The following is a 16,501-nucleotide window of genomic DNA, read 5'->3' as shown; positions in this document are numbered from 1 at the left end:
CTTGCAGATCCTCTCCAGTTCCGTCAGGTTGGATGGTGAACGTTGGTGGACAGCCATTTGCAGGTCTCTCCAGAGATGCTCAATTGGGTTTAGGTCAGGGCTCTGGCTGGGCCAGTCAAGAATGGTCACAGAGTTGTTCCGAAGCCACTCCTTTGTTATTTTAGCTGTGTGCTTCGGGTCATTGTCTTGTTGGAAGGTGAACCTTCGGCCCAGTCTGAGGTCCAGAGCACTCTGGAAGAGGTTTTCTTCCAGGATATCTCTGTACTTGGCCGCATCCATCTTTCCTTCAATTGCAACCGGTCGTCCTGTCCCTGCAGCCGAAAAACACCCCCATAGCATGATGCTGCCACCACCATGTTTCACTGTTGGGATTGTATTGGGCAGGTGATGAGCAGTGCCTGGTTTTCTCCACACATACCGCTTAGAATTAACGCCAAAAAGTTCAATCTTGGTCTCATCAGACCAGTGAATCTTATTTCTCATAGTCTGGGAGTCCTTCATGTGTTTTTTGGCAAACTCTATGTGGGCTTTCATATGTCTTGCACTGAGGAGAGGCTTCCGTCGGGCCACTCTGCCATAAAGCCCCGACTGGTGGAGGGCTGCAGTGATAGTTGATTTTGTGGAACTTTCTCCCATCTCCCTACTGCATCTCTGGAGCTCAGCCACAGTGATCTTTGGGTTCTTCTTTACCTCTCTCACCGAGGCTCTTCTCCCACGATTGCTCAGTTTGGCTGGACGGCCAGGTCTAGGAAGAGTTCTGGTCGTCCCAAACTTCTTCCATTGAAGGATTATGGAGGCCACTGTGCTCTTAGGAACCTTGAGTGCTGCAGAAATGATTTTGTAACCTTGGCCAGATCTGTGCCTTGCCACAATTCTGTCTCTGAGCTCCTTGGACAGTTCCTTCAACCTCATGATTCTCATTTGCTCTGACATGCACTGTGAGCTGTAAGGTCTTATATAGACAGGTGTGTGCCTTTCCTAATCAAGTCCAATCAGTTTAATTAAACACAGCTGGACTCCAATGAAGGAGTAGAACCATCTCAAGGAGGATCAGAAGAAATGGACAGCATGTGAGTTAAATATGAGTGTCACAGCAAAGGGTCTGAATACTTATGACCATGTGATATTTCAGTTTTTCTTTTTTAATAAATTTGCACAAGTTTCTACATTTCTGTTTTTTTCTGTCAAGATGGGGTGCTGAGTGTACATTAATGAGAAATAAAATGAACTTTTTTGATTTTAGCAAATGGCTGCAATGAAACAAAGAGTGAAAAATTTAAAGGGGTCTGAATACTTTCCGTACCCACTGTATATATATGTGTGTGTTATGTACGTATATATAACACCAGCACTCCCTCTGTAACTACTCAAGAGGTATGTACTGCACTGTACTCTGAAGGATGGTCACACCAGATATTCATCTATGTTTTTTGTCTTTACTGCACTATTTATGAAATTAACCAATAGATAAAAAGCATTCTCACTTTACTTTTACTGCATAGTAGTTTTTTGCATAGTAACCTATTGTATTTCTGAAGTCACTGAAGAGAATACAAAGAGAATATCTCTTACATCCTTTTTGAAAGCAGCAGTTTAGTACCTGTGAACCTGCTCTGTCTAACTATGTCTATATGTGTATGATATGCTTGTATAAAACAGCACAAGCACTCTTTCTGGTCCAGCTGACAAAGAGCCTCCAAATCGTCTGGCAGCGAATCGTGACAGTGGTCAAAGGCTTAGTGGAGATCAAACATGCGCTTTAACCTGAAAAGACAAACCAAAGCTCAATTAGCCTTGTGTACATAATCATCAGCTGACTGCAATCACAGCACAAGGCATTCTCAGCAGAGGAAGACGGACTGGATTCAAGCTTCTCTTCTCTTCTCTTCTCTTCTCTTCTCTTCTCTTCTCTTCTCTTCTCTTCTCTTCTCTTCTCTTCTCTTCTCTTCTCTTCTCTTCTCTTCTCTTCTCTTCTCTTCTCTTCTCCTTGTTCTGAATTGGGAATATTGCAAAATACAAATTAATTAAGTCTGTGCTACTCCGTGAAAAGCGAGCAAAAAAGTCAGCACAATCTGTTTGACATTGGTGTAGAAATGCTTTGTTAGTCAAAAGATACTTATGTATACTTATGTATTATATAGGCAGGTAATGTTTGAGATAGATGCAGTTGCTCATGATCTTAGCTTCCGGGGACAAATGGAGTTTATGTTTTACTATAAATGTGTTTATGAATGTAAATAATTTAATTCTGACACACATTTTCATTGACAGTTTTTTCAAAAACCTTCCACCCTTTTCTGGAAGTGTAACCCAATTTTCAAACTGCATTTAAAAAACGGACTCTTTTTGCAAAGTCAATCACCTCAAAACAGTTTGATCTGTTCTGAAAACCAAACAATGTCGTCAGATCATACTCCAAGCCAGCCAAAATAAAAACACTACTGAGCATTCATTATACCAGGGGTCTCTGACTTTTTGCTTGTAAAATACCCGTAGTATTAATTGGATGTTAGCAGGTTAGCAAGCACGCAGTGGAGTTGACAGTGACCGTGAATAGTAATGAATAAGTATACTATTTTCATAAAGAATCGGAAACGGAGGATTTTTTTTTCACAAATGTAAATGACAATTGTGAGTCTAATTTGCGGTACGAGTTTGTATTTGGTAAAAAATGTTACGTTGAGCAGCACTTCATAAAAACTATTTTTCTTGGGGCTTTAAGCCAGAAGCGCTCTCCAAACAGAGAAGGTGAATGAGCTGAAAACAGTGAGTAAAAGACTGCAGTGGCTGAAACATTATGATCATAAAAGTAAGACAGAAATGATGTCTGCTATTGACGATTTACAACTTGGTGCTCGCACTGTGGCAAGAACAGTGTCTGCGCTGGCTGTGGATGCAGCAGAGCAGCTAAATGGGACGTGGACAGGTGCAAATGCTTTTTGATCCAGTGAGATGAGTCAGTGGACTCCAGCGATACAAGAAGTGACTGATTAACAGAGAACACTTGTGGGAACTGTTAAATTGTTGGGTTGGTCTCTCTGAGGCCTGGAACACACCGCCTGTGGCGTGCTGCTTCGCTGCAGCTGCAGGTCCTACCATTGAATCAATGAGTTTCTCTTTGATAATGGCCATCAGTACTGAATTTTTTAGGTCCGACAAACGATGAGTTGTAACCAAAGTGGAACCAAGTGTGGCTACTCTAATCCGTTAATATAGACGCCAATATGAAATGACGCCACATACCAACAAGTAACGCATACACCATGCAGGCACTGTGTTCCAGGCCTAATGTTGACTGTAATCAGTCAAATGTTCACACCTGTGTTAGGTTCACTGAGTTGTATTTCAGCAAGATGAGAACTTTATTATTTGAAGGCGTAACTGTTGGGACAAGCGAGAGTCAGACTGGCCATCTGTAGCACTGGCTTCAGGAATTTGATGTTGCACAAGCATTCCTCACCCTCATCATTCAGCTCCGAACATAGCTAATGCCCCAGCACCGCCCATGGATGTATGAATTGATTACACTAATAAGATTTTGTTTTAAGTTACAGTAAATTGCTAATGGAGCATCAACGTGATGTTTTCAAGCCCAAGAAAACAGCAGTCTCAAAACTTCTGTATAGACCAAAGACATTCAACCAAAACCCTTTTTCAGAAACTGTATTTGAGTACTGCATCCCAGTCAGCGTCACTGTTAGTTCCTGCATGGCCTTTACAGGTCAGGTCTTCAGCAAATGACAGCTTTAACATGAAGAAAACCAAAGCACACTCCTCCCTGTTCCCTCGCTAACTCAAAGCAAACTTGGCAGCAGGTCCTTTAAGGACTGCGGAAGCACTGCAATAACTTCTTTTGGCATGGAAACAAAATGCTTTCTCTGGAGACAAGGTTTCCCCCCTCTTGTACAAAACATGTTTTTTGGAGTGGGATTCAACCAGCCATTGGATGAGAAAATAGTGTGCTCTCGATGCAGCATACTATAGTATACATTCTGTTTGTTTTACACAGGATGTATGGAGTGTTTTGTAATGTTCAAATACTCCCAATCTATTCCATGTTTAGGCTGGTAAAGCTTGCTTACTGACGATATATATTCCAGTTTTCTCTCCATGGCAACACTTAGTCACTGTTTTGCAGCACAGATCCTGGGCCCCGTTACAAACATACCCACACCAACATATTCTTACTCAATAAGGAATGCTGGGAAAAGAGAGTAAGACACAAACCAAGATGAAATGTGTTTCCTGCAGCACATAACACTGTAAATGTAGAAAACATTGGCAGAGGCAGACCCATCTATTAGCTAATGGATCAAGTCATGATTTCATGTTTCTTTGGGAAGTGACCTAAGGGTGATTGATAATCCTAAAAAAAAAAATCAAAAATAATTTTAACAAATGATCAGGGAATTCATTATCACCATGTTGGGAGTGGGCGGAGGCATCTAGCAAAGGTGGTAATTTGGACATTTCCCTACTGATCCAGTTGGGTGGAGCTGGTGGTGCTGTATATGTCATTGTTAAGAGTTGGAAAAGGGACAATGCACCAACCCACTGTTAGGTGAACATGAATTCAATGTTATTCATGTAACGTTTGAGAAAAAATAGGTGTAACTCAGATTAGTGTGACACAGTTTAGAATGAAATCACAAATAGCTAATGCATTGTATCATTTTCAGAGTTTTCTTCAGAATATATTGGCATGGTGACTAACCTCATTCACACTGTTGCTCACCATAAGACTTCTCAAACCAGACACTCAGCCAGGGATCTTCAACCTTTCGCTCACCATTACCTTGTTTCCTGTTCATAGACTTACCAGGGCAGGCCGGCGAGGTATATTGATGGCTGCCAAAGTATATTTGGGGATCCAATTCAGCATTTTTTATTTGTTTATCTTTGAACCTGTTCGAGAATATAACGCTATCTACGCGATCGATTAACGAGTGGACAATCTGCCCTCTCTCTCCTTCAACACCATGCCAGTGGAGCCCGGGGGGGGGGGGGGCCGGCAGGCTTGAGCTCTGTGTTCTCATGAAACACACAGAGATCAGAGGACAGAAACTGACAGGCTTTTATTTTTGACTGTGTATGCAGTTTATTGTAACTCAAAATCATTTTATTGTAAGCGGCTTCTCAAGTTTGTGAGACAGCATCAGTTATTTCAGTAAATTCCCCCAAAACGTTAAAGTGACAGCGGCCTCTAGTTAGCATTGAAATTACGAGGGTGGACCAATACGTTTTGAGACTGCTTCTGTTGCACGCTAACGGAGCACAGCACAGTGACGTGCACGGATCACCGAGAAATTGTAACATCCGGTTCTAAGTTACAAACATTGTTGTGAGTGCTGCGCTGGTACTTGCCTTTCTGGCCCAGCTGACTTCACCTAGTCAGCCTGCCCACTCTGCCAGTTGAGTTGGCATAGTTGACTCTGAGTTGGCAATGTGCCTGCAGTTCATTAGGGGGAAAAAAGGAAGTTGTTCAGTTATAATGTACTTAACAGCAAGATTGTGACTTTGACAGGAGATAATCCCAACAAAGCAAAACACCAATGGGACAAAACTTGGGGGGCATGCTGCTCAAAACGAGTGGCTTCTAAGGTTCCTCCCAGTACTGTTACATGACAGGGTGAGAGACCGTAATGATGAATTTGTGGAACTTGTACTCCTACTTAGGCAGGTGGTTGAACTTGTGTGTGCTCCCAACAATCACAATCACAGGCTGCTTACATGAAGGTCATAAATGAGAAGTACATAGAAACAAGGCATCTCCTCTTCCCAGTGAGGAAGCTCAGACTCAAACATCAGACATTATCTCCTGCCACAGACACTGTCCTTTCTACTCTGTCTTCCTCTCTTGATTCTCTCTGTCCTCTTACATTATGACAGCCCTGCAAGTCCTCCCCAGCTCCGTGGTTGTCTGACTCGGTGCTCCCAGAGAGCCACTATGAGAGCGGCAGAAAAGAAATGGAGGAAATCTAACCACCCTGACGACCTGCTCACCTATCAATCTCTCCTCTCCTCTTTCTCTGCCTCTATCTCTGCAGCCAAAAGCTCCTTCTACCTAACCAGAATTCAATCCTCTTTTTCCAACCCCAAAAAGCTATTCTCCATCTTCTCCAACCTCCTTGATCCTCGCTGCCCCCTCCTCCCTCCATCCTTCTACCAAGCCACTTTGTCAACTACTTTACTAAAAAGATAGATGACATACGCTCCTCATTTTCAAACCCAGCTTCTATAACTACATGTCCATCATCTTCATCTTCATCCCGTTTGCTTTCCTCTTTCACCTCCCTGTCTCCCAATCAAGTTCTCACCTTGGTAACCTCTGCCCACCCAACCACCTGCCCCCTTGACCCCATCCCATCTCACATTCTCCAGTCTATTGCTCCTGACCTTTTTCCTTTTCTAACCCATCTCATCAACACTTCTCTGTCAACTGGCTGCTTTCCGAACTCGCTGAAGGAGAGAGTGAACCCTCTCCTGAAGAAACCCCCCCTCAACCCGGCTGATGTAAACAACTACAGACCCTCTCTCTTCTTTCCTTTCTTTCCAAAACTCTCGAATGAGCTATCTCCAATCAACTCTCCTCCTATCTCCACCATAATAACCTTCTTGACCACCAGCCTGGTTTCAACAGACCACTCAACAGAGACGGTCCTCCTTCTGTCTCTGAGCAGCTTCACACTGATAGAGCAGCCTCTCTGTCCTCTGTCCTCTGTCCTGATCCTTCTAGACCTTCTGCTGCATTTGACACAGTGAACCACCAGATCCTTATTTCCTCCCTTCAGGACCTCGGTGTTTCAGGCTCTGCTCTCTCCCTGTTCTCATCCTACCTCAACGGCCGCACCTACCGGGTAACTTGGAGAGGATCTGTGTCTGAACCTTGTCCTCTCACTACTGGTGTCCCTCAAGGCTCCATCCTGGGTCCCCTCCTCTTCTCTCTGTACACCAACTCTCTCGGCTCTGTCGTTCACTCACATGTCTTTTCCTACCACAGCTATGCTGATGACACCCAACTGATCCTCTCTTTTCCCCGATCTGAAACACAGGTAGCGAATCTCTGCCTGTCTGACTGACATCTCTCAGTGGATGTCCTCACACCACCTGAAAATCAACCTCGACAAGACCGAACTGCTCTTCCTTCCGGGGCAAGACTCTCCCACCCTCGACCTGACTACTACCTTGGACAACTCTGTGTTATCCCCGACCCTGACTGCTAGGAACCTCGGTGTGACACTCGACAGTCAACTCTCTCTTACCGCCAACATCGCTGCAACGACGCATTCCTGTAGATACATGCTGCACAACATCAGGAGACTACGTCCTCTTCTCACTCAGAAGGCGGTGCAGGTTCTGGTGCAGGTTCTGGTCCAGGTTCTGGTCATCTCACGTCTGGACTACTGTAACTCCCTCCTGACAGGTCTACCTGTTAGTACCATCCGACCTCTGCAGCTCATCCAGAATGCTGCAGCACGACTGGTCTTTAACCTCCCGAAATACACTCACACTACTCTGCTCCTTTCACTGGTTACCAGTAGCCGCCTGCATCCATTTCAAAGCATTGGTACTTGCGTACCGCGCTGCGAACAGATCAGGTCTAGTCTACATCCAGGACATGGTCAAACCTTACATCCCAGCCCACTCCCTCCGCTCTGCATCTACCAATCGGCTTGTTGCTCCTCACTGAGATAAACACTACAAAATCACGACTGTTTGCTGTCCTGGCTCCTAAATGGTGGAATGAGCTCCTCAATGACATCAGGACAGCAGAAACTCTGTACATCTTCCGCCGCAAACTAAAAACACACCTCTTCCAACTTTACCTTGAACAGTAGAACTTTAGTAGCACTTAAAATGGCACTTACTGATAGCACTTTGTAGTTTGGCTTTCTTGAAGAAATTGTATGTTCTTGATTCCTGTTGTTCTGGGTTTTGTACCCTCATGGTTTAAATGCACTTATTGTAAGTAGCTTTGGATAAAAGCGTCAGCTAAATGAAATGTAACTGACTGTACAAGATCTTATCCGGATTTGTACTACAGTCAGGTTAAGGGTGTATTAAATCCGTTTGATGCCTCATGATCAAATACAGTAGTGACAGACATAATTACTGTGCCTCTTGTGGTTAGACAGAAAAGAGCAAGTCGATCCAGATCAAGGTGTTTTTGGGATAGACAGTTAAAAGTGGCACTTTTATTTGCAAAAACCTTGATGAGCTTCTTAAATACATCCCACTAAAACACCAGCAGAGAGGTGGCCGGCTGCTGGGTGCTCAGTCCATCGTGAAACTTGGAATGAAGAAGATCAGAAGCACACTGCCTTCAATGGAGAAAGAGCAACTGGAAACTCTTATCACCAGGTTGACAGGCCTTGGAGTCGTAAACCTTGATGACTGCACCCTTTTAACACCAGTACACTGATGGGACTTTATCATCAATACAGTCCAGGCGGCTGATCAATGCCTTCGGCTCAGGTACGTTATGGGCTTCCGTCACACTCGCACACAAACGCACCTCTCTCTTCTGTTTCTTTTAAGTAAGTACTATTTAACTACTACTAAAAGCTTCTCCAGTTTTGCACATGGAGTATCATTCCTTCAATTTCTGTATGGTTGTGTAAATCCATGTAACCCCAGTGGCACAGTGTGCAAGTCACCTTCTCTGGGCATTCGAAGGTACACAGACCGAATCCCCCCAGGGATGAGTACATTTCATCAACCATGTTGCAATGTATGCATGTTGTAATTTTATGTGCTTTTTGTCAAGAATTGTACATTTTAGACTTTTCTTGGACCCCAGTCATTGCTCCTCAAAGCTATGTTCACAACTAAAAATGTCGAGCCATTTCACATTCCACTTTTGAAATAATTACAATAAATTACCCCTATGGCCGGCAGAGCTGATTTTTTTTTTTCAGAACATCCTCTGCATTGTGACAAAACGTTGGCTCACTGCAACCTATAACTCCACAAATATTCATTCAAATACTTCCAAAATTGATGCAGACATTCTTTGGATTCTAGATATTGCATGTTTTCAAAGGGGTCCTGTTTAGTAAAACAATGAGATGGCAGTGATATTCAATTTTGTGCTGGAAAGCACAACATTTTCTATTTCCCCAAACTTGACCCACATTCACTCACCCATTATCTATGGGCAATTTAGAATCAATGGCCTCAGCTCCAGTGAAGGCTCTAACCAAGCACAACCTAACCAATGCGGCTATATTTCTTCTTTTTGCGAATTGCTCCGGGGCAGAGCATTAGCGCCACAAACTCTCTCTGCAGCTCAGTAGATGTGATGTATCTTCCAGCGCGCACAGGATTGTGGGGTGCATACTGCAAAGTACAGCCAGATGCAGTAGGACATCCTGGTAGTTTTGGCATACTGCATTTCACATACTGTGCATTAGGACGTACTAAACTTGTTCTGACATACTAAGTATTATAGTAGTATGGGTGTTGGAATGCACAGACAGTGTATGGAACAAGTTTCAGCTTCTTTGTTTACCATCTGGAGTGAGCCGCACTGTGTTCAGGGTGGCCACCGGTGGCCAAATGTTAAATTGCAGCATCAACGGTGATTAAAAATGTCTCACAACTCATGAACATTTCAACAAGCCCTACAATCCTGTTAGTGGAACTGTAATTCTGTGTGGACCGTTGGGCTTCTTTTACTTCTGACATTTGTACATTGTTTTAACTTTAAGGCTTGTTTCAAACCGTGCAGTTTGAATATCCAGTGACAAATCACTTCCTGCCCTCTGCCATTCTGCATTAGTTCTGCAGAGTTTATCAACATTCCTTTTACACTGGTGCAGTGGTGCACCAAATGTATGTACACTTTAATGATCTTGTTCAGGCAAGTCACCCACCAGGCTTGAATCTAATGCATAGCCTAATCACTCCTCCCCTCTCTCCGTTGCCCCTCTGCCCTTGCCATTTGCCCTTCCACCTCCATTCTCCTCCTATCTCACCCTGTTCTCCGTCATTGCCCTCCTCACATCTCTGTTTACTCCTGTTGTTAGGTCTGTCCCCATGGTGACCAATCGGGGCCCTCACACCACCGCCTGGGCCTGTGAACATATCTGCGGAGAAAGAGTGGAAACGAAGAGGATTAAGAGAAAGAGAGCGAGGAAGCCCGAGAGAGAAAAAGAAAGAAAAACAGACCCAATCCAAAACACTCTCCAGACATGGCAGCGAAAAATACATCTGTCTGGGAAAGCACATCCAGCTCTGCAGCTTTAATTATCTTTAAAGACACACATGGGGGAAGTGAAAGATTCCAAAACGTAGGGGCGAGTAGAGAGAGGCCAGGGAGATTCATACTGCAGATTCCTATGACTTCCTCTCCACAGCAAACAAACAAGTGTAAACAGAGACACACAAAGTCCACAGAAAAGAAGAAAAGATTAACAGAGATGTATGGTGGGAGTGAGCGGGAGTAAGGGGATGCAGAGTTAAAAAACCAAAAAGTAGGGCTCTCATTTCAGGGTTGTCCTCCACCCGTTAAAGATGATAGAGGCATTAAACGAACCTGCTGTGCAGAGCAGCATCTGTTTGCCAGAGAGGCCTCCACCCCAGATCCGACCAACACTGAGATCATTGTTGTTCCACAGCAGTGGGGCTCCGCTGTGGTAGGTCCTCACTAGTGTTTTCCAAAAGTCATTTCTGCTCTGAGATAATACACCACGGAGTATGACGGTAGACGGGAGTAATTGATGTAGGTAATTAAAATGTCCAGTGGTCATAAGACGTCTTATGATGTCCCAGCAAATAGTTCATACTATACAGCAGTATGTCACCAGAGGCCCGTACCACGAAGTGGGATTTACACTGACCGAAGTAACTTCAGGTTTAACTGGGTTGTCAGGACTACATATATATGACCTTTATTTAACCAGGTAAAATCAATTGAGAACCAATTCTCATTTACAATGATGACCTGTCAACACAGTCCACAGTACATCTGGTTCACTTACCGGGGATACATTGCCATGGTAACTTGTGCTTGTTATGCTCATGGTAACTTATGCTAATTGTTGAAGAAGCACCGTGATGTGCATAAAGCAGGAGGAAAGCCATAACCTCTATGAGAGGGTACTCCAAATGAAGTCGCTATTTCCTTGTGGATGGACTTGGATAGACCACGTATCAAATTTTTTGTCAATCTCACCAAATTAACAATGGCAGCCCTAGAAATGTTTGTGAAAGTCTCCGGCAACAAAACAATGAGCTTGGTGAGGTGTCATTTGCGCTTCGAGAGGGGCAGAAGGTCAGTGTCCAAGAAGAAACATTAGGCTGATTTTCTTTGACTTTCACAGGATTGTGCACCGTGAAGGTCAGACTGTCAATACTCAGCTCAACTGTAATGTCTGTGTAATGTGGGAATTGTTCAGTTGTTGGGTTTCTCTGTATACTGTTGTAAAGTTCTGCTGTGAGAACTTTAATGTTAAGTGCCATGAAATAACCTGTGTTGTGATTTGGCTCTATATCAATAAAATTTAATTTAATCAAATTCAATTAGGATAGCAGTATATGTACCTCAGGATTGCACTGTAAGTGCAACACATATTACTTTCCACTCCTGGTTTGGTTAGGATGGATTCATCACTGCACAAAAATATATGAAAGAAAGGTTGAGACATAAGAATAAATAAAATGGAGAGAAGTGACAAGTGAACAAAAAGAGAGTGCAGAAAAACTATAATCCTTGTCTGGGATTCCCCCTCATCTATCAAATATGTACACGTACTGGCTGAGCATACAAAGGAAGTTATCTGATAATGGTCCAAGTTTGCATTTGGAAAACAAGGCCCGATATGTTATCTTTGACTGGCTCATGGTGTTTCAGCTTTACGGTGGGTATCTTTCAGCTTTATGGTGGGTATCTTTCAGGGACACCAAGACTATACATCGAACCAGTGTTTCATTACATTTTCCCTCTAAGCTTTTTATCTTACAGAACATGTCGAGGAACACAGCAGTTTACGTGTTCACTCCTTCCTTTATTAAAACTACCAAATCTCTGGGTACAGCAGAAAATACATGAATGTGGTTTGAATGGTGAATTTGAATGCTTCCAAACTGCTGATAATGTACAGTAGTGTACAGTCAGAGGAATCTGTCCTGCGAACAAAGCTCACACTGTGCCAGGGAAATATCTTCTCTATCTGCCACTCTGTGGTTTGGAAATATTTTAAAGGCCTGTTCAGCCTAAAAGAATGAAGTAATGGGCACATATGCACTGAACATTATATGCACACACACACACACACACACACACACACACACACACACACACACACACACACACACACACACACACACACACACACACACTCAGTCACTTAACTGCACATGGACTTTTCTTCACATAAAATGCTGCTTCTGTTCTGTGCGCACACAGAGTGTCCTGTTCAACAGATCGTTTATTCAGCTTAAATGCCATGGAGCGTGAGCTGTAGGGGTCGCGTGGCTGGAGGGGTCAGGGTGAAAGGTCAGAGGTCAGCAGAGTCAGATGAAGTGTCTGATTGTACAGTGGGACTGCAGTGCTGAGAATTAGCGCAGAGTGAGTGGGCGACGAAGCAGCGGAGAGGCAGAAATGTCGGAGGTCAAATGAGCACCATTAGCCAAGCTTTGTGCTCTCACACTGTTCCCTACACACACACTCTCCATATCTCCTTCCATTTTCTGCTTCTTCTTATCACACTCACTTTTCTCTCAGAGGATGTGTTGTGGTGCGCTCTAGCGGTGCATCTTTGTACGTGCAATACACAGTTTGCATGAGTTGTAAAAGCAGCAGATTCTATGCCAAATCAACCGTCAACATCCTCTTAGTTGATGCTGTCTCCTAGTAGTTTGAACAATCCCTCTCTTATCTACACACTTACAGAGGCTTCCCATATGCAGCTGAATAATTCTGTTGATTTTTTTTAAGTCGGCTACATACACAGAGCTTCACTGTATTCTTGGGCTGGATATTGTCTGATGATGTCAAAAACACACCAACACCACCACCCAAAGGATACTGGATACTACACAAGTCACTGATGACCATTTTTCAGCACCTTGGGCTATTTGACTGTATGTGCTACATCACGATATTATAAATGCCTAAAAGGTCATGTGTATTTTTACCATCCTACTTATTTTTTCAACACACAGAATTTAGGTGTGATTGGTTCCTCCAAACCTTTAATCTAGAGACTCTGGCAACAAGTAAATTACTGAGTGTAACTGAGAGACTCAAAGGGTTAAAGTGCCAAGCCTACTGAAGTTAGACTATTGAAAAGGCTCTGTGAGATGTCTAGACCGAACTGTTTATAAGCCAATAAACACTTTACAACTGCAGATAAAGAATAATATGAGTACACACAGGCAAACTAACTGTTTCTATGTGGGGAAAACTTGAAGTGGTACAAATAGAGAGAAAACAAAAGAGTTAATGTGAAATGTTGTTTTTTCAAATTTGTAAGAACTTTCCAAGACATCATTTGAATTTTTTTTAATATCTTGAGGATGAGGCATTTGCTACTTTAATTGAATCCTGTATGGAAACTGATTTAGTTAAATATTATGATATAAAAACTAAAAGAGACTGAAAGACAGATTGTTTACTTCTGTGTGAACAGTGGCAAACTCATGAAACATAGTCGGCTACAAAAAAGAAACAAATAATTTAGGTGATCTTATTAGGTCACCTAAAACACATCCTGAGGAATTATTTTCATTTCCATTCTCGCTGAATTAATTAACAGCTCACTCTCAGTGGACTTTGTTATGTAAATGTGAAAATTGGGAAACAGTTCAAGAATGTCAGTGAGGAGGAAGTAAGATGAACCTCTTTATTAGCACTGTCATGGTACCATAATGCATCAGAGATCACAGAAGCATGTATGATAATTATTATTTACTATGGCAACCTGAGTTAAAAGGTGACTAATTCTTCTGAGAACCCAACTTCACTGAAACTCCCTCTGGTGGGAGTCGAGGAAGGAAAGACAAACAGACGCAATGTTGAACACAAGATGGCGTCCTAAACCTGCTACAAGATCAGAACATTATGAAGACCACATCAATGACGTGAGGGCATTTCTATGTCATGTAGGTTAATGAAATTCTCACTCAGTGGGAGAATGAACCACAGTTAATATTATATAATTCTATAATCTGCCAATGGGAAGTATTGATTTATTTAATAAACACCTCCTTCACACTTCCAGTTGTTCACACCTGTAGGCCGCCCAGCGTGCATAACCACAGTTTGAACTGTTGGACTTTGAGCAGCTCAGTTGGGGGCTCAATGTCTTCTTCAATTTCACCGCACTGATAGTAAGAGGGAATTAGATTCATAACGCATGCATTTAAATAAATACCAAAAATGATTTTGCTAAAATATTTGTATGGGGAAGTTCTAATATACTCCTCTATGAAATAAGTAAATTAAATAAGTTATTATACATACAGTATAACGTATACTTTCAGTATGTAGACCAATGAGCCAAAAGCATCCACAGATGGAAGAAATAATGTTAAAACAAAAAGTGTGTGTTAAATTCTGGGGTGTATGAGATGGTTAGTGACCAGCTGATTCTCATGGTCTAAATGTTAGATTTGGGAGAAATGATAGAAATGTAAAGACCTTTGCAAAAGCCCAGTGTTTGTGGCCAGAGAACATGTCGGACCATCTCCAAATTACCAAGGCTAGTGGTGAGTACAGAAATATAAATAAGACAGATGCCGAAAAGTTGATTCATGCCGACTGGACTACTGTAATGCACTTCTTACTGGCCTCCAAAAGAAAACAACAGAGAGACTTCAGCTCATCCAAAACTCTGCAGCTCGAGTGTTAACCAGAACTAAGAGAAGAGAGCACATCAGTCCAGTTCTGGCTGCTCAGCACTGGCTGCCTGTACAACACAGGATTGACTTTAAGCTCCTCCTCCTCACATACAAAGCTCTGAATGGGCTCGGACCGAGTTACATCGCTAACTCTCTGGTTAACTATGATCCTTCAAGAACACTGAGCTCATCTGCTGCTGGTTTATTGGAGGTTCCCAGCAACAGCCGGAAGAAAATTGGGGATTCAGCTTTTGTCAGCGACGCTCCAAAACTGTGGAACAAACTGCATGTAGATATCAGGGAAGCTAGCTCAGTTAATACTTTTAAAAGAAAGCTCTAAACATATCTCTTTACAGTAGCCTTTAACTAGTTACTCTAGAAGTTCTCTTGCACTTGAACTACCGCGCCTTTAAAATGCACATTGCTTACTTTATCTCTATTTGTGTTTAATTTTATGCGTTTTATCTGTTCTCATGCATTTTATCTGTTCTTATGCATCTCATTAATTTTCTATATTTTTAAATGTGTTTTTATGTGAAACACTGCATGTAATTCTCTTGCTGTAAAACACTTTGAGCAGCATGTCTTGTATGAAAGGTGCTATACAAATAAAGTCTATTATTATTATTATTATTATTATTATTATCATTATTACCCTGCAGGCAGTCGCCACAGGTGGGACAAACCAAGATCAGGTCACAGTGTTAGTTGCCCAAAACTCATTATGCACAAGGGAAACAAATCACATAAAATTAAGTGTCTAAATGGCGAAGCTAATGATTGCCCACCATCAGTGGTGCCCACGATGGGCATGTGAGCATCATAACTGGACCCAAAAAGCAATGGAAGAAGGTCGTCTGGTCTGAAGTGATGACACCAGGATGTACCATGGGACACAGACTGATGGAGGGAGAGTGGTGCTTTGGGAAATCTACTACGAAGACACTGGATCGAGGTATATATGTGTACAACAATTTGACATTTGCCACCTACCGAAACATTGCTGCAGGCCAGGTACACCTCTTCATGGCAATGATGATCACCAGTGTGCTCTGCCACACTGCACACATTCTTCATAAAGGGTTTGGGGAACGTGACAAAGAGTTTAAGGTTCTGCGTTTGGCCTTCAAATTACCCATATGTCAGTTTGAGCTGTCATTTGTGGGATGTTCTGCTGCCAAGGTCCTGGTGCTGGATAGCAGTGCACTGCAGAGGTCACGCGAGTCTGTGCCTAAACAGGTCAGAGTTGTTTTGGAAACACTCGAAGACAAAACAGCAGACAGGAGTGGTCATACTTTTTTGGTTGATCAGTATATCATGGGGTGTTCACATCAACAAACATCAGTTATTCAGATCACTCCAAAGCATCTCTAAGAAATTTTCCCTGCAAAGTATAATGTTTGTTTTCATAAGGGCAACACCTTAAAATCTGATTGTGGTTTAAGCTATATGCAGTTGGGAAAATATATTTGTTTTACTTTTTGCATTTGATTTCTACTCCCCAAAAATGTTTAAATCTGCTATTTGTCTGTTCATGCTGGGGTTATTTTTGGGGTGGGTTATTCCCTGTGCCAACGTGTACGTTGAGTTTTTTGCCAGCTGGAAGAAACGTTATTATGTGGCGGGGGGAAGAATCTTCTCAAATTTCACTCCAAGC

The sequence above is a fragment of the Brachyistius frenatus genome, unplaced genomic scaffold, assembly GCF_029030835.1.
Source record: "Brachyistius frenatus isolate BFR_SWC_R1_liver_20210118 unplaced genomic scaffold, ASM2903083v1 Contig_40, whole genome shotgun sequence".
In the NCBI taxonomy this organism is placed as follows: Eukaryota; Metazoa; Chordata; class Actinopteri; family Embiotocidae; genus Brachyistius; species Brachyistius frenatus.
Note: the sequence above shows the minus strand (reverse complement) of the source record.